This window comes from Saccopteryx leptura, chromosome 3 (genome assembly GCF_036850995.1).
Source record: "Saccopteryx leptura isolate mSacLep1 chromosome 3, mSacLep1_pri_phased_curated, whole genome shotgun sequence".
NCBI classification, from domain to species: domain Eukaryota; kingdom Metazoa; phylum Chordata; class Mammalia; order Chiroptera; family Emballonuridae; genus Saccopteryx; species Saccopteryx leptura.
The window spans coordinates 182,319,144-182,341,938 of NC_089505.1; the positions used below are offsets into that span (position 1 = coordinate 182,319,144).

General features: G+C 44.8%; 1 pseudogene; it reads right to left on the bottom strand.

Annotated features, from left to right (window-relative positions):
• Window positions 1-15,330: 15,330 nt before the first annotated feature.
• On the bottom strand, window positions 15,331-17,175 carry LOC136400393 (calreticulin pseudogene; annotated as a pseudogene).
• Between the last annotated feature and the right edge of the window lie 5,620 nt (window positions 17,176-22,795).

Genomic DNA, 22,795 nt, shown 5'->3' on the forward strand with positions numbered 1-22,795 from the left:
CACACGCCCTGTATTTACTCAAAGCTGAAAACTTATGTGCACACTAAAACCTGCACAAGGATGTTTATACAGTATTTTCTTTTTTTCATAATTTCCAAAATGTGGAAAGAACCAAGATATTCTTCCAAAGATGAACTATAATACAACCAGACAATGGCATATTAGAACTAAAAAGAAATAGCTATCAAGCCATGAAAAGACATAGAGGATTATTAAATACACATTATTAAGTGAAAAAAAGCCAATCTGAAAAAGCTACATACTGCACAATTCCAACTATATGACATTCTGGAAAAGGTAAAACAATGGAGACAATAAAAGATCAGTGGTTACCAGGTTAAAGAGAGTTGAGTAAGCAGAGTACAGAGGATTTCTAGGGCAGTGAAACTACTCTGTATGACACTATGCATGTATTGTCCAAATCCATACAATGTACAAAACCAAGAGTGAACCCTAATGTAAACCATGGACTTTGGGTGATTATGATGTACCACTCTGGTGAGGAGGCCATGCATGTGTGGGGCAGGGGTATATGGGACATCTCTGTACCTTTTATTCAATTTTTCTGTGAACCTAGAACTGCTCTAAAAAATAAGGTCTTCATAATAAAAGAGGAAAAATAATTTTATTCATAATAGAAGGGGAAAATATTTGAATAAATGTAACAAGGAGCACAAAACTTTAAGTAAGCTGAAAAATTTTATTAAAAGACACAAAACAAAATAATCCTGGATAGCAAAACAATGAAATAATATATATCTTCCAAAATTAATATAATAATTTATTTAAATTTCCAATAAGAATAGGCCCTGGCCGGTTGGCTCAGTGGTAGAGCATCAGCCTGGTGTGCAGAACTCCCGGGTTCAATTCCCGACCAGGGCACACAGGAGAAGCGCCCATCTGCTTCTCCACCCCTCCCCCTCTCCTTCCTCTCTGTCTCTCTCTTCCCCTCCCGCAGCCAAGGCTCCATTGGAGCAAAGATGGCCCAGGCGCTGGGGATAGCTCCTTGGCCTCTGCCCCAGGCGCTAGAGTGGCTCTGGTCGCAACAGAGCGACTCCCGGGAGGGGCAGAGCATCGCCCCTTGGTGGGCGTGCCTGATGGATCCTGATCAGGCGCGTGCGGAAGTCTGTCTGTCTCTCCCCATTTCCAGCTTCGGAAAAATACAAAAAAAAAAAAAAATTTAAATTTCCAATAAGAATACCAGGAAACTATTTACATGATAGATAAAAAGATCTTAACATTTCCATGAACAATGTACAATAATTGCTCCAAAATGATTTAAACCAAAACTGGCAAGCAGTGGTGCAGTGGATAGAGCATCCGCCTGGGATGCTAAGGACCCAGGTTCAAAACTCCGAGGTCACTGGCTTGAGCGCAGGCCCACCAGCTTGAGTGCGGGGTTGCTGGCTGGAGTGTGGGATCATAGATCAAGTCGGCCCAAGTTTGCTGACTTGAGCAAGAGGTCACCGGCTCGACTGAAGCCCCCTGGTCAGAGCACATATGAGAAAGCAATCAACGAACAACTGAGGTGCCACAACAACGAGTTGATGCTTCTTATTTCTCTCCCTTTCTGTCTGTCTGTCCCACTCTGTCTCTCCCCCTCTCTCTAAAATAAAATAAATAAAACAAAAATGGCAAGGGAGCTTGTCTTTCCGTGTATTAAAACTAATTTTAAAGCCATTATAAACTCTATGGAATTGCATAGGAACAGACAAACAGATCAATGAAAGAGAAGAGAGCCCAGAAGTAGATCCAAGGGTAGATAAGAACTTACGATATGACAGAGGAAGCACATCAATTCCAAAAGGGGGAGAATGAATTATTTCATATATAATACTGGCATAACTGGAAAGTATCTGGAAAAAATTTAATTAAATGCCCAGTTCTCCATACCATATTACAAAATATATAAATTCCAACAAAGTGTAAGTTTTAATATCAATAATAAGCAATAAAAGTTTAAGAAAATTTTGGGAGAAAATGTTTGCTTAAAGTAGAAAAGGTCTTTAGCAATCCAAAAATCTCAGAAGCCATAAAATGAAAAAATAAGAGATTTGACTATGAAAAATTTTTTGCCATGTTTTCGATGGTATCTGAGTGACAAAAGACACCACAAAGTTAAAAAATGATTGATAGATTGAAAGAAAATATTTGTATTGTTATGACAACCTTAGTGGTTGTCATATCCTTAATATTTTTAATCATATAAATGAACAATAAAAAAACAACCCTCCAAAATATGAAAAATACATACAGACAGACAATTCACAAGGGAGGACATGCAAATAGCCAATAAGTTTATGAAAAGATGCTCAATCTCATTAGTATTCAGAGATTTAGAAATGAAAACATTAAAATATCAGACAAAAAGTTGAAATACTGAGAGCATCAGTCTTTGTTAAAATGTGGAGAAATGGGCATTCTCATACATTGTTGATAAGAGTGTGAATTGCTCTATTTTTTAGAAATTAAACTTTATTATTTTTTTTGAAATTAAACTTTCAATGTACATATGTTAAAACTGGATGTACCCAGCAATCTCACTTCAAAATATCTATTGTACAGAAATAAAAGCTTCAATGCTTGTGTACACAGGATTTCAGTTGCAATATTGTTTATAACAGTAAAACACTAGAAACATTTGGAAAACATATCCCTAATTCATTGGACTAAATATATTATGGCAAATTTTTGTGTATAAATTATGCAACTCAGATAATTTAGGTCTCAACACATTGATCTGAGAAGATAGTCATGATATATTGTTATGTGAAAAAATTGCAAAATAATAGGTACAATATGAATTTACTTTTTTAATATAAAACAATCTGATAAGAGATTTGTGTTTCCATAAAATAGGAAAACAACAGAAGTCACGTTCAATTCTGTGATGATGGGGAGAAACCAGAAGGAAAGAAAGAAGATTGAGTTTTCTTCTTCATGCTGTTCTTTATGTTTAAAATGGTTTTGGTCAACATGCGGTAGTTTTATAATAAAATTTTTAAAAAATCATGAGACGCCAAGAGAATGATGGACCAGGTAGAAGAAGGACTATGTTTTTTCATATCTATGATGTACAGCAGCAGTGTCCAGCAGGGTACATGGGTCCCAGGCGTTCGTGTGGGGAGACAGAGGGAATGAAGTCATTCAGGCAGCTGTGAGGCTTCTATTAAAGGAGAGTCTGAAGCTGCCTGTCTTGCATGGTGTGGCGTCACATAACACCAGTCATAAGTTTATCACCAAGGCCTCTCTGAAGTTGCAGGGCAGGGAGGGAGGCCTACAACAAGCACCCAAAATGCTGTTCTCTACTTCAGAGTCACATTCTTCCCTCCCAAGGTCACACTGTGAGTTCTGTGCTTTCAGTGTCTGAGTCTACCTTTCCCTTCACTTTTGTCTTTAAAGAAAAATTAAATGTTAGGCCTTTACAAACTACCACCAAGAAATTTAAACTCATGTTACAAAATTCCTTTTAAAAAATAAATAATTATATAGTGGTGGGCAATGTCATTGGAGCCAGAGGTACAGCTCTCTGGGAGCTCATCTTATAGATACAGAGGAACAGGAAGCACCTGGAGTCATGAATTAGCCAAAGAAAGAAGGAAAACAACTGTTCTCTATCAGCCCGGAGTTGAACCAACTATTGAATGGAGATTCAGAAACACAGAAACATAAAGAATGATTTTAAAAGCAATTTAAAGACAACAAGTAGAGAGAGGGAAAATGGCGACAGAGTAGGTGGACATTACAACTCCCACCTCCCAGAACCAAAGTGGATTACAACTTAACTTAGGAACAGTCATCTTGTAAAACCAACTTTGGACTAAAGTAAGAGGAATCTATTACCAAGCATCACCGAAGGAACCACACTGAGCTGGTAGAAAAGGTGGAGACGCGGAAAGGGCTGCCCCACTCCCAGGAGCGAGCGGCAGCCTGGAGGGTCTCTCACAGTGGGGTGGGTTTCGCGGAGAGTTGTGGGCCCTCAGCCACAGGACCAAAACTCCAGCCTGGAGCCCAGAAACTAGAGGAGGTGTATGGACAGTAGTCAGCTGAAAGAAGAGCTGGGTTATTGTTTGTGAGAGGGAGACAGAACTCTCAGACCCAGGCTCCATCTTAAAGGGACCATGCAGAAAACCTCGTTAACAGCCATTTACCTGGGGGTCTGGGAGCAGGGAGCACCGAGAATACTGCAGTTGTGAGAGGAGAGTGTAGTCTCAGAAGCACAGGGAAAGAGTGTGGGGGACAGCCACCCTGACCCCTGTACTGGATCACTCCCCAAACCTAAAGCGCCCATTCTACCTGGGAAAACCAAGCCAACAAAGCGAAGCAATTATCCCACCCACCAGAAGCTCCCTTGCTCCAGTCAGTGCAGAGAGACACTTAGAAGCAGGTGGTACATTAGAAACACGGAATTTGAGTGCTGAGGACAGGGCTACACGGCCCCCCCAACCTGCTGAGTACCCTCCAAAGTGCAACAGGGCCTGGCTGCTGCAGTGGCCACAGCATGTGGCCTGCACAGTGGTGGGGAGCAGAGCCCAGAGAGGCTTCCAGTGCACCTGCAAAGGGTAGAGGAATCCCAGTGGCTCAGCAAAGGAGAGGGGTAGAAACAGAAATCCCTCACACCATGAGGGCGGGGCCTAGAGAGGCAGCTTGCACACCCAGAAAGAGCAGAGTCCAGCGAGAGGAGGGTCCCCATGGCCTGTGAGCCCACACTGGTGCTCGAGTGCCTGAGGAGGAGGAAGCAGAGGGGGGGCAAGTGGAAAAGACCTCACTGTGGGAATAGAGAGGCCACACACACTGGCCAAGAGTGGTTAAAAGCCAGCCTAGGAGTGCAGCTGATAGTTATAATGGCATCAAGGTCCAGCAGAGGCAGCAACAAATTCTGGATCACCTGTATTTCCAAGAAGGTTGCTAAGGGCCAGTCAAAAGCAGTGACCTCCACTGGTCTGCACCAAGTTCCGACCAGGAGGTCCAGGGCTGGTACATCCAGCAGCCAGATACGAAGAGCATCAGCTCAAGACCTAACAACCACAGTTAGAGAGGTATCTTAAAGAAAGCTCCTCACACCTGACCCAGCTAAGGCATAGAAAACGCTGTCACAAACAGCAAAAAGAGCAGTAGCAGCAGACAAGTAACCCACAGTGGATTATAAACAGCAGAAGCCATCACAAGAAAATTTAGAAACAACACAACTGAAAGCTGGAGGCAGACAACACCAACCCTATACTCAGCTAGCTACATAAACAACACATCCAAAGGAGCAGTCTACACAGAGATAAAATGGGAGGATAGAGAAGTGCAATTCAAATAAATCAACAAAAAATCCCCAGAAAAAGAACTGAATGAAATGGAAATAACCAAGAAACCAGATGCAGAGTTTAGAATAATGATTGTTAGGATGCTCAAAGATCTTAGAGCAACAATAGATGGACAAAATGAGCACCTAAACAAAGAGATATCTGGCATCAAAAAGGACATTGAAATCATAAAAAACTATCAGACAGAAATGACAAACACAATATCAGAAGTGAAGACTACACTAGAAGGAATTAAAAGCAAGCTGGATGAAGCAGAGGATTGAATCAGTGACTTAGGGGACAAGATAAGCAAAAACATGGAAGCAGAATGGCAAAAAGAAAAGAGGATCAAAAAGTCTGAGGAAACTCTAGAGAGCTCTGTGACAACATGAAGAGAAACAACATCCACATCATAGGGGTTCCTGAAGGAGAAGAGAAAGAACAAGGGATAGAGAACCTGATTGAAGAAATCATAGCTGAAAACTTCCCTAAACTGGTGAAGAAAAATGTCACACAAGTTCAAGAAGCACAGTGAATCCCATTAAAAAGGAACCCAAAGAAACCTACACCAAGACACATCATAATTAAAATACCAAAGCTAAGAAATAAAGAAAGAATACTGAAAGCTGCAAGAGAAAAGCAGTCAATCACCTACAAAGGAGACCCCAAAAGGATGACATCCGACTGCTCAACAAAAACACTTGAGGCCAGAATGGAATGGCAAGAAATATTCAAATTAATGCAGAACAAGAGCCTACAACCAAGACTTCTTTATCCAGCAAGGCTGTCGTTTAAAGTAGAAGGAGAAATAAAATGCTTCCCATACAAAAAAAAAAAAAAAAAAAAAAAAAACCTCAAGGAATTTACTACAACCAAACCAGTGATGTAAGAAATGTTAAGGGTCCTGTTGTAAACAGAACAAAGGGGGGGGGGGGGCAGCGGGAAATCTGGTAAAAGAGGAATGTAGATTTCAGATGTAAGAAATGCATCCAAATTGAAAAAGAAGAAGTAAAACTATCATTATTTGCTGCTGATGATACTGTACATAAAAGAACCCTAAAGTCTCAGTCAAAAAACTACTGGACCTGATAAATGAATTCAGCAAGGTGGCAGGATATAAAATTAATATTCAGAAATCAGTGGCATTTTTATATATCCACAATGAACTGTCTAAAAGAGAAATTAAAAAAACAATTTCCTTCACTACTGCAACAACAACAAAGAAAGTACCTAGGAGTAAATTTAACCAAGGAGAATAAAGACTTGTACTCAGAAAATTATAAAACATTGATAAACGAAATCAAGGAAGATACAAACAAATGGAAGCATATACTGTGTTCATAGATAGCAAGAATAAACATCATTAAAACATCTATATTACCCAAAGCAATTTATAAATTCAATGCAATTTCCATTAAAATACCAATGGCATACTTCAAAGATATAGAAGAAATATTCCAAAAATTTATACAGAACCAAAAAAGAACATGAATAGCCTCAGCAATCTTGAAAAAGAAGAATAAAGTGGGTGGTATCACACTTCCTGATATCAAGTTATACCACAAGGCCATTGTACTCAAAAAAACTTGGTACTGGCATAAGAACAGGCATACAGATCAATGGAACAGAACAGAGAACCCATAATAAACCCACACCTTTATGGACAATTGATATTTGACAAAGGAGGTAAGAGCATACAATGGAGTAAAGACAGTCTCTTTAACAAATAGTGTTGGGAAAATTGGACAGCTACCTGCAAAAATATGAAACTAGACCACCAACTTACACCATTTACAAAAATAAACTCAAAATTGATAAAAGACTTAAATGTAAGTCATGAAACCATAACCATTCTAGAAGAAAACAGGCAGTAAGCTCTCTGACATCTCTCGCAGCAATATATTTACTGATTTATCTCCATGGGCAAGTGAAATAAAGGACAGGATGAACAAATAGGACTATATCAAACTAAAAAGCTTTTGGCCTGACCTGTGGTGGCGCAGTGGGATAAAGCATCGACCTGGAACGCTGAGGTTGCCGGTTCGAAACCTTGGGCTTGCCCGGTCAAGGCACATATGGGAGTTGATGCTTCCTGCTCCTCCCCTTTCTCTCTCTCTCTCTCTCTCTCTCTCTCTCTCTCTCTGTGTGTGTGTGTCTCTCTCTCTCCCCCCCCCCTTCTAAAAATCAATAAATAATAATAAAAAATTTAAAAAAATAAAAAGCTTTTGCACAGCTAAAGACAATATGAACAAAATCCAAAGACAAACCACACAATGGGAGAACATATTCGACAATACATCTGATAAGGGGTTAATAACCAAAATTTATAAAGTACATGTAAACCTCAACACCAGGAAGATAAAGAATCCAATCAAAAAATGGGCAAAAGAAATGAATAGACACTTCTCCAAAGAGGACATGCAAATGGCCAATAGGCATATGAAAAAATGTTCAACATCACTAATCATTAGAGAAATGCAAATTAAAACCACAATGAGATATCACCTCACACCAGTCAGAATGGTGCTCATCAACAAAACAACACAAAGTGCTGGCGAGGATGTGGAGAAAGGGGAACCCTCCTGCACTGCTGGTGGGAATGCAGACTGGTACAGCCACTGTGGAATACAGTATGGAGATTCCTCAAAAAATTAAAAATGAAACTGCCTTTTGACCCAGCCATTTCACTTTTATGAATATACCCTAAGAACACCAAATCACTGATTCAAAAGAAGAAATGCACCCCATGTTCATGGCAGTATTGTTTACAACAGCCAAGATCTAGAAACAGCCCAAGTGTCCATCAGTGGACAAGTGGATTAAAAAGCAGTGGTACATATACACAATGGAATACTATGGGGCCATGAAAAAGAAGGAAATCTTACCTTTTGCAACAACATGGATGAACCTGGAAACTGTTATGTTAAGTGAAATAAGCCAGGCAGAGACAGAAAAATATCATATGACCTCACTCATTTGAGGAATCCAATGAACAATGTGAACTGAGGAACAGAATAGAAGCAGAGGAGGGATTAAAGGGACCGGAGGGAAAGCAAACAGAGGGAAAGTGGATGAAAGGATAGGATCAGAGAAGGGAAAGAGATTGGTGAAATTATATATACATAACACAGCATTATAGAGAGCAGGAAAGCAAATCCTGGAGGGAAGGGGGGAAGGGTGTTGGGAAGAGAGAGGGGCAAGGAGGATGTTGGGAAAACAGGGGTGGGGGGATGTATTCAGTGGGACACTTGAATCTATGTAAACACAATAAATTTAAATCAATAAAGAAAGACACAAAAAAGATATAAATGATTAAAGTGTTGAGATGTGATGACGTATTGCTCACTCAGAGCTGTGTGTTGGCGAATGGATCCTTGACCTGTGTTTCTGAACCATCGCTGGTTAACCTGCTACAGACATGGCTTCTCATAAACCAAGGGCAGGGGTCAGAATTCACAACAGCACTCACTTCTAAAAAAAAAATTTTGTTTTTGGTATTATAATTTACCTCATCCTTTTGATTATTCATTTGTTGAATTTAAATTGAAGGGAAATTTGAGACTTGCACAAAGAGTGGAGCCTTTTATGGAGGCTTCCATCGGGGAGTAGATTCATGAGGCCTTTGGAAACCCAGAATAACTTCTCTGTGATGAAGCACAAGGCAAGACTCCTCCCCTACCCCTACCCCTACCCCAAGACAAGGGTGCAGGGCTCGGGGAAACTGAAGTGCAGAAAGGTACCCATGATGTGATATATCATGGTTGAGCCCCTAATGAAACTAAATGATTTAGAGTGAGTCAAAAAAAAAAGCTAAGCTGTTCTTTAAGGGCTGATTTAATGATTTCTCAAGCAGGAGGCTGCTCTGGCCTTTGGAAGCTCCACTTGAAATACAGGGATGGAAGTGACAGAGTGATGACGTAGGGTGGGTGCCAGTCCCACGTGCAGAAGGTCCCAAAGGAGCAAAGGAGCGGGAGCAGCATCACGCCAGAGGGCCACTCCACCCCTCACAGCTTCCCCTACGAGCCACATGTTGGCCAGCAAACAGGAAGGTCAATGGCTTGTCACGTTCTGAAATGGAATTCAAAGTGAGCAATGTAATAGCAGGTTTCAAAGCAGGAAGCAAAGTAGCTTTTCCACACATTTATTGTCAGAAACATTTTTCCAATTTCTTTTTTCTTTATTTGGCTTGACAGTATTTCGTATTGAAAGAGGACCTCAAAATGCTGTTCTGGAAGAATGGAAAGAGTATTAATTCTCAGTGCTAAAGATGACACAGGATATGAAAATGAGCAGGCTAAATTGAAAGCAGAGGCTAGAAGGGAAACAAAGAGGCCTCGTCCAAACACTGGCAGAGCAGCACTGTTTCCAAGGGCCAAAAGGTGGACACAACTGGGTGTCTGTCCACGGGTGAATGGACACACAAAATGTGATGTATATATACAACGGTAGAGGATTCAGCCTGGAAAAGGAAGGCAATCCTGAGCAGGAGTCTCCAAACTTTTTACATAGGGGGCCAGTTCACTGTCCCTCAGACCATTGGAGGGCTGCCAAATACAGTGGTCCTCTCACTGACCACCAATGAAAGAGGTGCCCCTTCCAGAAGTGCAGTGGGGGCTGGATAAATGGCCTCAGGGGGCCGCATTGCAGCCCGCGGGCCATAGTTTGGGGACGCCTCAAAAGGAACCTTGAGAACACTATGCTGGGTGAAATAAGCCAGTCACAGAAAGATAAATACTTCTTGACTCCACTGATACAGGGTTCCCAGAGTAGTCAAATCCATAGAGCCAGAAAATAGACTACAGTACACTTAAAAATGGTTAAAAAGGTAAATTTTCTGTTCTGTGTATTTTTGTACAATAAAAGAAATAAGCAGGCGAGGCTACATTTCTCACAAATTCAATCAAGTGCTGCTTAAACATCCATCCCCCCAAAAAATAAAAAATAAATAAAAAAATAAAAACATCCATCCCATGCTAAGGCTATGTGCTCAGACAAAAAGCTACACACTGGGAAAAGAGGACTAATAATCCAGTCCAGGTTTGGCTCACATGCTACTGAACAGCTCATTAAAAATGAAAAAAATTACATACACTGCTCACAAAAATTAGGGGATCAGGGAACATGCAGATACTCCAGTACTTTCAGCCTTTTGTATATAGTGCATTTTCACCAATGAAATAAAAGTTATTTTTGCATCTCATTTGCATAATCAAACAATTTTCTTTGACTTGTCGTTTGCTTTTCTGATGTTCTTGTTTAATAAAATAATCAAATGCTTCTTTTTTTAATTGCTTCATATCCATTTTGAAATATCCCCTAATTTTTGTGAGCAGTGTATTTAAATACTTCCATCTCAACGTTTGGAGTCCTAAAGACAGTTACATATTTCAAAAATCTGATTTGCCCCTGTGCTAATTTCCAAACTCTCATCATTTTTGCCTGTGGCCAGAAGTATGTTTGCAAATTATTGATTCAGATGTGTTCAGGGTAGCAAGCTCAAATATGTTCAGAAAACACTGAACTGTTGCCCTTCGAGCCCTCCCACTTTGGTCTGAGGGAATGGGCCAGGTGAAGACAGGTTTCCCTCAGATGAGTCAGAGAAACACCAGAAGACTGAGAAGGTAAGACTCAACAAAGGGCCACACTAGTCAAAAACAAAGTTAAAGATATCCAGTTCTCTTCAAGTTTCAGTTCCTGAAATAGTCTATGGCAGTGTGTGGTCTTGGGACCAGCCAGACAAAAGTATAATTTAATCCTAACTCCACCATGGAATTAGTTACGTGACATTGGACAAAAGCAAGTTTCTAAACCTTGTACTCTCAGACTTCAAGTGGAGGAAATCGCTGTAATTTCACAGGGCAGAGTTCTCAACAGGAGGGCCTGGGTGGGGGGGGAGGCTGCATTCTAGCTCCCATCACCCCTTTTCAGAGACCTGCTGTGGGTGGAGGAACAGACCACAGTTGGCACTAGACTGTATCTTAAATACACCCCCACTAATTATAATACCCCTTGCATCCAACGGAGTCATTATCATGGCAGCTTTGGGAGGATTTAATGAAGGGCAATGTCAAACACATCTGGCAGAGCACCTAAGAAGTAGTCAATATTATTAATATTAGCTTCCTTTGGGCCTCTAAACAAAGTGCTATTGAGTTACGTCACTTCTGGGAAGGGTCTGTAACTCTTTTCACATCTCTTCAGATCTCTCCCACAAAACTCCTAACAGAATTCACCCAAAACATGGGCTTACCTTGCTCACTCATGTGTTCACTTATGGGTGACATTTTTTTTGAGCATCCTCTATGTGCCAGTGAGGTGGGCCTGGCAGCCTGCTGTTGCCGCTCGGCAGTGAGACCACAAAAGGGCCTGCCTCACAAGAACATGGGTAGACCAAGGTGTGCAGAGGCGCCAAGCCCCCACCGGGCAGGCGAAGCCGGCTCACAGGTGGATGGCAGAAATGACCACAGACCTAGGGAGAGGAGAAGGCCCGAGGGACTTGTCTACTGACTCTTTTGTAGTCGTAACTGATATTTCCTTGGTACTCTTTCTTAGGTGGCTGAACTCGGGCAGAGCCTGAAGATCATTTTTGCCAACATTTGCATCCAGGACTGAGCTCAGACCCCGTGGGAAGTGCGCGCATGACAAACCCAGAAGGCAACTGAGCATGACGGTGACAAGCACAAGCATTAATGTTACCAAAACATGGATTTAATAGCAGCTGATCACTTAACAGTGTGGTGACCTCAGCTAAGAACTTAACCTTTCTGGATCTTCATTTTTCTCATCTATAGAATAGGGGGGAAGCTCGCAGAGTTTTGTGAAAATTAACTAGGGTGAAACACACAACACAGACATAGTATATAGTAATCGCTCAATAAACAATATTAAATAACATCACAAAGGAGCAAGATGCAGGCTTTCTGCTCACAGTAATAACACCTAACATTGAGCATTTGTTATGTGAAAGGTACTGTGCTAAAAGCTATATATAAAGTATCTCGAGCCTCACCAGAATTTTATGATGATGTAAACATTATTTTTTTTATAGATGAATATAACCAAGGCTTGGAGAAATGAAACATCTTGCACAAGGTCATAGAGGGGAGTAGTGAGCAGCACCAGGACTCAAAGCCAGTCTGTGGTACTAGAAACCATTATTGCCTATTAACTGAGGCAAGGTGTTTCCTCCTTGCCTACCAAACAAGAATATGACAATAATGCCCACTCCACTTCCCTGACAGAATGAGGGTCCACTGGCATGAAGGACACAGAAAATGCGGTTTGTGTAGGGATGGACCGATGTGAGGTGAAATTCGTATTAAAAGCCATGGGTCCTGCTTAGAGAGAGAAGGATCCAGGACCCAGCAGCCAAAGACAAACAAGGACACCAAGAACTGTACCCAGTGTGGGAAATGACTGACCCTGAGAGCAGTGCCACTGCAGGACAGATGGCCTTCTTTGAGTGCAGCGGGCACTAGGTGTTCATGCTCTACATGTAGAACACAGAGGGGCACATCAGTCATCTCCCTCAAAGGGACTTTAAAAGAATACATATGCTTTTTTTGAGAGAGATACAGAGAGAGAGGGGAAAGGAAAGAGATGAGAAACATCAACTCATAGTTGTGGCACTTTAGTTGTTCATAGATTACTTCACTTATGTGCCTTGACTGGGGGGCTCCAGCTGAGCCAGTAACCTCTTACTCAAGCCAGCAACCTTTGGGCTTCAAGCCAGAGATCATAGGATCTTATCAGTGATCCCATGCTCAAGCTAGTGACCTCAGGGTTTCGAACCTGGGACCTCAGCATCTCAAGTCGATAACCTATCCATTATGCTACCACCAGTCAGGCAAGAACACATTTGCTTTGACTTGAGTTTGTTTGGCAAGCGAAGCTCTATAAGAAATAGCTATAACATAGAGACATATTATATTGTCTGTTAATTTGCTTTGAAGTATAGTTTTACTCAAACAGCTATGCATCCTGAATGAGTTGTCCTTTACCTATGGGACAGCAGGGAGCTCAGCAGGACTGTCTTCTGAAGGCCCCTCCTGCACCTGGAAGGAGGGAATGGGCAGCCCTGTGACTGTAGGCCTGGCAAAGACAGAACCTAGGGCCTCTAAGCCATACAGTGTCAAAGTAAAGAGGGTCTCCAGAGACCTCGGGGTTCACTCTCTCCTCACACCAAGCCAATGCTTGCAACCCTTGAGCAGGAGAGCTTATCAGTGGTCCTCCAGCCCCTACCAGAATATTCTCAGGGGACTCACCACCCATTGTTGCTGCTCTTTCTAGCCCTCTCCCATGACTTCTGACCATAAAACCTAGTTATACCTCTTGGGTAGTAATTTCCATAGAAGCGGCTTTAGCAATATGTGCACGGTTTAGGTACTTTTGCCAGCTTTTAGGAGTTCAAAGTGAGAGCAGAATTCTCTTCATTTGGAAACAGGTTCCAACAGCATGTGTTAGGTGTAAAGTCCCCTTTCCCACATAGACATGGTGTTTTCATCATTTGCACTTGACCACTGTGGCCTGGTCAGTCCATCACTGTCCCTGGACTGTCTGTTTCACAGCTGAAGTTTATGGACCCTTCCCTGCAAGCCCAGCTCAGCCATAATATCCAGGACCAGGACCCGCTCAGGCAAGCCCAGCCCCCTGACATGTATCATCCCTCTCAACTTCATCTGACTCTGTCTGATATTCACCCGCTGTGAGTGTCATCTGCTCCAGACACCACAGCCCTACTGCACATTTCAGTTCTGTGAAATGAAATCTCATCTCATTCCCCTTGCCTGGAAGTTCTGGAGATTTCTGGAAATCTGTTTAGCATATCCCAATTTGTCTCAAGTCCTCCGAGGGCAGGCTTTGCTTTTGCAAGTTATGGGGCATGTTACTCTGAAGGCCACCCGGCCCACAGCCAGCTCGGGACATCTGCTCTGCGCCAGGACATCTTATCACCTTGGGTTCTGCCTATGGAGCCACGTGTCATACTTACCCAAAAGTAGCCAGCTGTAGACTAGCCTGAGAGGTAGATTGTGATCCATGCCCTTGCCAATAAGGGAAGAACAACTGGTTGCTAGAGTAACACTGGACCTTGAACAAGCTTCCTATTCTGCATGAGGCCTGTGGAAATGTTTCCCACCTCTCTACCTTCCCTGGGGATCCCTACCTCAAACCCCAAACACCTGACACATCCTGCCCTGGCCTCTGCTTTTCACCATCTGAAATAGCTGAACTAACTTAGCAAGGCTCTTTTCCAGGGACTGGGTCCATCCCTGAGCCACAACTGTCCACCCCACCCTGTGGTGTCCCCTGAGGCCTTCCTCAGAGCACAGCCTGTGGCTACACCAGTTCCCAGAAACAGTACATGCTCCAGACTGGAAGAGCAGAATTCTGCGCTGCCCCAGCCTCTTCCAGCAAGTTCCATATTTTCTCTCTGGGGCATGTCCTCATCTGTAAACTGAAAGTGATAGTACCTGCTCCACATGATGAGGAAATGGAAGAGCAAGTTCTCTTAAAGTACCATTTGCATGTGAGTAAAAAGTAGTATTACATTCATGATACTTTACTATCTACCTGTCAGTGCCCCAGGCTCACCCCTGCTGATGTGGTGCTCCACGTAGCCCCCTCCCACCTTATCCTTCCCCCTGCTCTCTGTGGTTCCATCCTGTACCTCAGACCCACAAGCCCAGCCCAGCCGTGCTGGCGCATGCAAGCCCTTCGGCAGCAACTTCCTTTGACAGGAACCCCTACGTTATCAGGGCAGGCTCCTACGTTGTTTCTCACTGCATCCTTCTTTTTCTCTACTTTTTCAGAAGCTGAACTTTCCCAAAAAATGTCTAATTTTCAGCCCCGGCCAGTTTGCTCAGTGGCAAAGCATTGACCCAGCATATGGACGTCCCAGGTTTGATTCCCAGTCAGGGCACACAGGAGAAGAGACCATCTGATTCCCTTCTTCTTCTTCTTCTTCTTCTTCTTCTTCTTCTTCTTCTTCTTCTTTTTGAAGACACAAAACTTAATTTAATAGAAATTTTGTTTGTAGTTATTACATTCTCAGTGTAAGCTGAGCTGGAACCCACTGACCCAACCAGAAGTGGCCCAGTCCTGGCAACAAGGGAGGAGGAGAGGAAGGAGGGGATGGGGGTGTCAGAGCTCTGGCCCTAAGAACCCCATTCTTCCTCAGTGCTGGGGGGCTCGGGACACCACCCTTCCCTCCTGCCCCCCTCTGGGCTCCAGGAAGGAGAACAGATGGGATCTTGGGCTTGGGGCTTCTCCACTCCCCCATCCCCCCAGGTTGGAGGAAAAACTAAGGGTTCTGGGGAGACAGGACAAAGGAAGGCAAAGTTGTCAAGAAAGATGAGGACTAAAGGAAAATCAGAGACAAAACACAAATGGAAAAACAAAACAAAACAAGGGCAGGGGAACAATACTAAAATCCACCCCAAACTGGAACCTGCCTGGAAAAAAAGGAAAGTTCTCCAGTCTCATAGAGACATTATTTGGCGCGGCCGGCTCAACGGCAGGAGCGCTCAGGCCTCAGTCCAGCCCTGGAAGCAGTGGCACAGCTCTTACAGCTCATCCTTGGCTTGGCCAGCGGCAGCATCTTCTTCCTCCTCTTCCTTATCATCATCCTCCTCCTCATCTTCATCTTTGTCATCTTCATCATCCTTGTCTGCTTCTTCCTCCTCCTTGCGTTTCTTGTCCTCCTCCTCCTCCTTCAGCCTCTGCTCCTCGTCCTGCTTGTGCTTCATTTGTTTTTCTGCTGCCTTTGTGACACCCCATGTCTCATTGCCAAACTCTTCGGCATATGCTTCATTGTTGGTGATGAGGAAGTTGTCGAAGATGGTGCCAGACTTGACCTGCCAGAGGTCTAGTCCCAGCACAGCAAAGTTTTCATAGGCATAAATAGTGCTATCAGGAGAGTACTCAGGGTTGTCAATCTCTGGGTGGACCCAAGTGCCCTTGTAATCTGGGTTGTCAATCTGGCGGGGTTTCCACTCACCCTTGTATTCTGGGTTCTGAATCACTGGTGGTTCCCACTCTCCGTCCATCTCTTCATCCCAGTCTTCAGGCTTTTTAGCATCAGGGTCAGGGATGTGCTCAGGCTTGTCCCAGTCCTCAGGTTTGGAGTCTGTGGGATCATCAATCTTGGCCCGCTCATCCCAGTCTTCAGGTTTGGAAGCCTCAGGATCCTTTATTTTCTTGGGGGGCAAGAAGTCCCAATCATCCTCCAAGGATCCTGATTCCACTTGACTATTATCAATTTTCACCTCATAGGTGTTATCGGGCCGCACGATCAATGTGTACAGGTGTGTGAATTCATCATCCTTGCAGCGGATGTCCTTGTTGATCAGCACATTCTTGCCCTTGTAGTTGAAGATGACATGAACTTTCTTGGTGCCAGGACCACAGATATCAGGGCCAAACATGATGTTGTACTCGGAGTCTCCGTGCATGTCCTTCTGGTCCAAACTGTCTGGAAATAGCTTCACATAGCCGCCTCCACAGTCAATGTTCTGCTCGTGTTTCACAGTGAACTGCACCACCAACGTCTGGTCCTTGTTGCTGAAAGGCTCAAATCTGGCCGACAGGGCATAAAAGCGGGCATCCTGGCTTGTCTGCTGCCCTTTATCTTTGCCCAGGTCACCATAGAACTTGCCGGCACTGAGAAAAATTTGCCAAAATCCGACTTGTGTTTGGATTCCACCCAGCGGTTGGTCCACCCATCTCCGTCCAGAAACTGCTCCTTGAAGTAGATGACGGGTTCAGCGGCAGCCAGGCCAAGAAGGCCGAGCAGCAGCGGAACGGGTAGCAGCATGGCTGGCCGAGGGGGCGGCGGCGCACAAGCCCTTTAACTCGCTTCCCCAACAGCGACTCTGCAGCAGGGACTCCTTATTCTTATTCTTATTCTTATTCTTCTTTTCTCTCTCTCTCTCTGTCTCTCTCTCTCTCTCTCTCTCTTCCCACAGCCATGGCTCAGTTGGAGCGAGTTGGCCCCAGGCATTGAGGATGGCATCATGGTCTTGCCTCAGGTGCTAAAATAGCTCCGTTGTCAAGAAACAGAGCAAAGGCTCCAGATGGGTAGATCATCACCTGTAGTGGGGCTTGCAGGGTGGATCCCTGTTGGGGCATATGTCAGAGTCTGTCTCTCTGCTTCCCCGCTTCTCACTTAAGGGGGAAAAAAATCTAATTTTCCTGGGGCCATCCATTACTCAAGAGACCTGGCAACCTCTTCCAATACTAACAGATGCAACAGATGAACAAGAAGACCTGAGGCCAAACTTTGCCAACTTGTACCAGGTTGAGTCCATCAGACTGTCCTCTTTCTCCTCTTTTAAACATTCACATTTTGGACTTTGTCACTAAGAGGCACGTGAGTAAACAGCCCACTCTGGCTCTGGCTGACTTCACTGATTTTCAGGAGGTCTGTGGCCAGGTGCGGTGCCAGCAGTTCTCAGAATGAGGCCCCCAAACCATGTAGGAACTTATTAGAAATGTATGTTCTCAGGCTCCATGCCAGGCATCCTGAGTCAGAAGCTCTGGGGGCAGGGCCCAGCTCTGCATTTAAAGAGCCCTCCAGATGATTCTGATGCACGCTCAGTATGAGAATCACTCTCCTGGGTTATAAACTTTCTCATTCCCTGTCTACACCAAGTCCACCATGCGCCTCTCAGCTCCCACTCAGAGCATGGCTGGAGACCCCCTTAATGGAACAGAAGGATTTACCCAAGTTATAAAGACCAACGGGTTTGCCCCCACCCCTACTTAGCCTCATTCCCCATCCCTTGGCTGATTTTCCATAACAGTATCTCCAGATGCTTTTCTTTCTCCCTCAGCTCCCATTCCTTCTCACTCTCTCTTTTATTAATGTCTTTGCATGTCTTTGAGAGGCTGCTAAGGGTCACATTAATAGGTGCTGCACTTGGAGTTGGACAACCATGTCTCACCCCTTGCTGCCACGGGAGCTAAGGACACTGGGTAACTGAGCAGCAGAGGTAAAGGGCCAGGCCAGGGCTCAGCAGGACCATGAAACAATGCTGCCTAGGGCCTCTCTCTGCTTCTGTTCTCCTCTCTGATCTTCATTCCCTCGTCTGCACAATCAGGACAGTAAGACCTACTTTACACCGGCCATACCATGTCACATGCACAACAGAAACGTCTACAGGAGAGCACTTTGTAAATGTGAAGCCTCCATAACGTAAGTGTGGACCAGCAGCAGTAGTGTCCCTGGGAGTGTGTGAGCAATGCAGAGTCTCAGCCCCTCCCAGCCCAACTGAATTAGATCCTGCATTTTAGCAAGACCTCTAGGGAATTCATCTGCAACTTAGAATCTGACATGTGTGATTAGAGCAACTAGGAAAGCATAAGATATCATACATGTGTTACAATCTTCCAGTGTCTCCATCTCCTTTCTCTTCCTCAACACAGTGCTCTTACCCTCCTGGAAGGAACGTGTCTCCTCTCCTGGGTCCACAGCAGTCATTCTCAGCCCACTGGTGCATTAGACTCACCTGGGCCACTTACATTAGACAATCTTGGGGGGAAAGCCCAACATCGGTATATTTTTAAATTTCTCAGATGACTCCAATGTGGGCCCCAGGTTGGAACACCCTACAAGCCAATCACACATCATCTCCTGGGACACTCAGCTGCCACACTGTCTGCCCCGTCTCTGCCTCTCCATGTGCTCCCCATCCCCACTTCATCCACTGACTTTTCTCATCCCTGTCCCCTAGCTTGCTTGCTTTTCCCTTTGGCTCCTATCACTGTGCCCTGTGGCTTTCACTTAACCAGAGTTCAATATACTCATTGGTGGGGGTCCTTAACCTTACACATGGGCAAAGCCCTATATTTGGACATGAAATGTCCTCTTGATCTCATTCTCCTCCCAAATCTCATGCTGCCCTGATTTCTTTCCTAGCCTAATCCACAAACACTTGGTCCCTGCCTGCCATCTTCATTTCCTCAACAGGGTGACACCCTGTTCTTAGTAAGTTCGAAAGACTCTTCCATGCCTCTCTGAAGCAGTCACACCGCAGCCTTCAGACTAGCGGTTCAAAGCTGGAGGACTCTAGCAAAAGGTTGTTAAGAGTTTGTTGCTATTGGGTAAACAAGGGAGGAGTCTTCAAGGGACCTCCAGTATTCATGAAACAATAGATCAAAAAGAAACTCAAATATGCGAAGGAAGGTCAAAGAAAGAAGAAAGGGTTGGTTGAGTCCCACCTGGGAAACACCTGTCCTAGAATAGGGGTGCTGAAGCCATCTTTTTCTTTCTGTGTCAAATGAGCAGGAAAGGAGTTCCACCTGGACCTGAAGCAGCACCCAGATGAGACCAGAAGAATGTACATCTTATTAAGGAAATGGAGAAAAGCCCCAGGGGCTGGACTCTGGGGCTGAACAAAGGAATCAGGAATCGTTGCTCTAGGAGTCGAGACTGAAAGCAGATAAAGCTGTGTGGGCAGTCCCCCCCCTCCTTGTGGTACCCTCACACACACATACCTGGGGTTTGCAAGTCATAAGTTCTAGGAGCCAGACTTGATAATAAATCATTGTTCATTTATTCATCAAATATGTAATCAATGCCTTTTCCATGCTAAGAGAAACACATGGTCACAACACAGCTCCTGACCTGAGAATCCCAAAATCTAGAGGGAAAGGAAAGAACATAAACAGGTTACAAAGTGATACCAGTAATTTAAAAAAAAGGTAACCAATGTTACTGAACACAACTCAGGGGAAAGACCCACCTGTAGGGCCAGGGGATAAGGCAAGGCTTATGGTCCTGAGATCACCCAAAGCTCCAAGGATGAAAGGGAGACTCATGGGGCCCTGTTGGGAAACAAGTTTGTAAGAAGTGTTTTTTAGGTTTGCTCTGCTTGTATTGGGGCAGCACCATGTGTGTATAGTCTATGGAATTCTGCGGGTGCTTGCCCTCAGGGCAGCAGATTGCAAATTGTGGACTGCCTGCAGCAGTGGGTAGGGGTGATTGTTTGCTGGAGAAGGGTTTTTTTTCCCCCCAGCCTGTTTTGTAGAGAGAGAGGGAGGGAGAGAGAGAGAGTTGAGGGGCTTGGGAGCCCTAAGATTTCAGCTGGCCTGTTTGGCTGAGGAGTGCTGAGGCTGGTGGGGGTCTGTGAGTCCAGGTGAGTCCAGAATGCTAAGGGGCTTGGGAGCCGGAGGCAGAGTAAGGTCGATTGAGGCTTGGGTGCAGAAGAAAATATTGGGCCCCTTAAAAAAAAGAAACAGGAAATATAAAAATAAATGTTAACCATATTTTTAAATAAATAAAATAAAAAATATATATGTACTATTAATGTTAAAATTGCACATATGAAACCACACTTGGTGTCATTAAAAAAAAGTGTAAAGTTGGGGTTTTGCGGGGCTCCTCAGAAGTTGGGCCCAGGGCGCACACCCAGTGTGCCACCGTTAAATCTGTCTCTATTGGGAGCTCTGCCTCTTTGCTCATCCGCCATTACAAGACTTTAATAAACAGAATGGCCTACCATCCTCTGGCTTCACCGTTCCTTTACCGTCTGTCTGAATCTAATGAGAATCTGCATCTGCATGGCCATGGTGGTGGCCACCAGCCCTACAGGCCCCTACCTTATGAAATGTGATCCCTTTCACCTCTTTCTCCCATTTTCCATAATTTGCTGAAATTGAGAAATCAAAGACTGCAATTGTTAAGGTTCCTCATCAGAATTATGAAATGATTGTCTGAAAAGGATATGCTGATCCCGCTGGGGAACGTGAGATTACCCGTTCTTACAAACCTTTAAAAATCTTGGGCACTCTTATTGAAACAAAGAGAGTGTCACTTTCATAGGTAAAATAGAATCTAATGGTTGTGGTTGATTTATATCTCTTAGATTACTAGTAGAATTAAGCATGTTTTCAAGTTTAACAGCATGGAATTTACCTTTAATTTGCTTCTTCCTTCTTTTCCCCCTATTCTCAAGCCATGTAATTATTCCCTTTGACAGTGTCTCTTTACTTGTCCCTGTCTCTTCATCTTTTTTTTTTTTTTTTTTAATTAAGGGAGAGCAGGGGAGGCAGAGAGACAAACTTTTGCAATCACCCCTACCAGGATCCACCCTGCAATTCCCCTATGGGGCGATGCTCTACCCATCTAGGGAGTTGCTCCATTGCCCAGCAACTGAGCTATTTTTAGTGCCTGAGGCTGGAGCCCCTGGAGCCATTCTCAGTGCCTAGGGCCAACTCACTTAAATCAATTAAGTCATGGCTGTGGGAGGAAGAGAGAGAGAGAGAGAGAGAGAGAGAGAGAAAGGGGAAGGGGAGAGGTGAAGAAGCAGATGGTTGCTTCTCCTGTTTGCCCTGACTAGGAATCAAACCTGAGACATCCACACACTGGGCCAATTCTCTACCACTGAACTAACCGGCCAGAGACCCTGTCTTTTTGTCTTTTTTTTTTTTTTTTCATTTTTCTGAAGCTGGAAACAGGGAGAGACAGTCAGACAGACTCCCGCATGCGCCCGACCGGGATCCACCCGGCACGCCCACCAGGGGCGGTGCTCTGCCCCCCAGGGGGCGATGCTCTGCCCATCCTGGGCGTCGCCATATTGCGACCAGAGCCACTCTAGCGCCTGGGGCAGAGGCCACAGAGCCATCCCCAGCGCCCGGGCCATCTTTGCTCCAATGGAGCCTTGGCTGCGGGAGGGGAAGAGAGAGACAGAGAGGAAAGCGCGGCGGAGGGGTGGAGAAGCAAATGGGCGCTTCTCCTGTGTGCCCTGGCCGGGAATCGAACCCGGGTCCTCCGCACGCTAGGCCGACGCTTTTTTTTTTTTTTTGTATTTTTCTGAAGCTGGAAACGGGGTGAGACAGTCAGACAGACTCCCGCATGCGCCCGACTGGGATCCACCCAGCACGCCCACCAGGGGCGACGCTCTGCCCACCAGGGGGCGATGCTCTGCCCCTCCGGGGCATCGCTCTGCCGCGACCAGAGCCACTCTAGCACCTGGGGCAGAGGCCAAGGAGCCATCCCCAGCGCCCGGGCATCTTTGCTCCAATGGAGCCTTGGCTGCGGGAGGGGAAGAGAGAGACAGAGAGGAAGGAAAGGGGTAGGGGTGGAGAAGCAAATGGGCACTTCTCCTATGTGCCCTGGCCGGGAATCAAACCCGGGTCCCCCGCACGCCAGGCCGATGCTCTACCGCTGAGCCAACCGGCCAGGGCTGTCTTTTTGTCTTTATCTCCCCAACCCAGTCCAAGCCCGCATCATTACTTCCCTGTCTTCCTGGCCTAACTAGGCTCCTTGGCCCTAGCCTTCCCTTCCTCCAGCCCATCCCATGCATTGGTTAAAGCATTCCTTTCATTAAATCGTACTCTTTATGAGAAGCTCAGAGGCTACTAGTTGCACAAGGATAGAATCCTCTGTTAGCTTCCCAAGCCTTCCTCAGAGGAGCCCCTCTCTGCTCTTCTAACATCCTTCTACCCTTCATCCCAGCCCAGCCCTCTTCCCATCTCTGACTCCTAAGCCAACATTACACTCC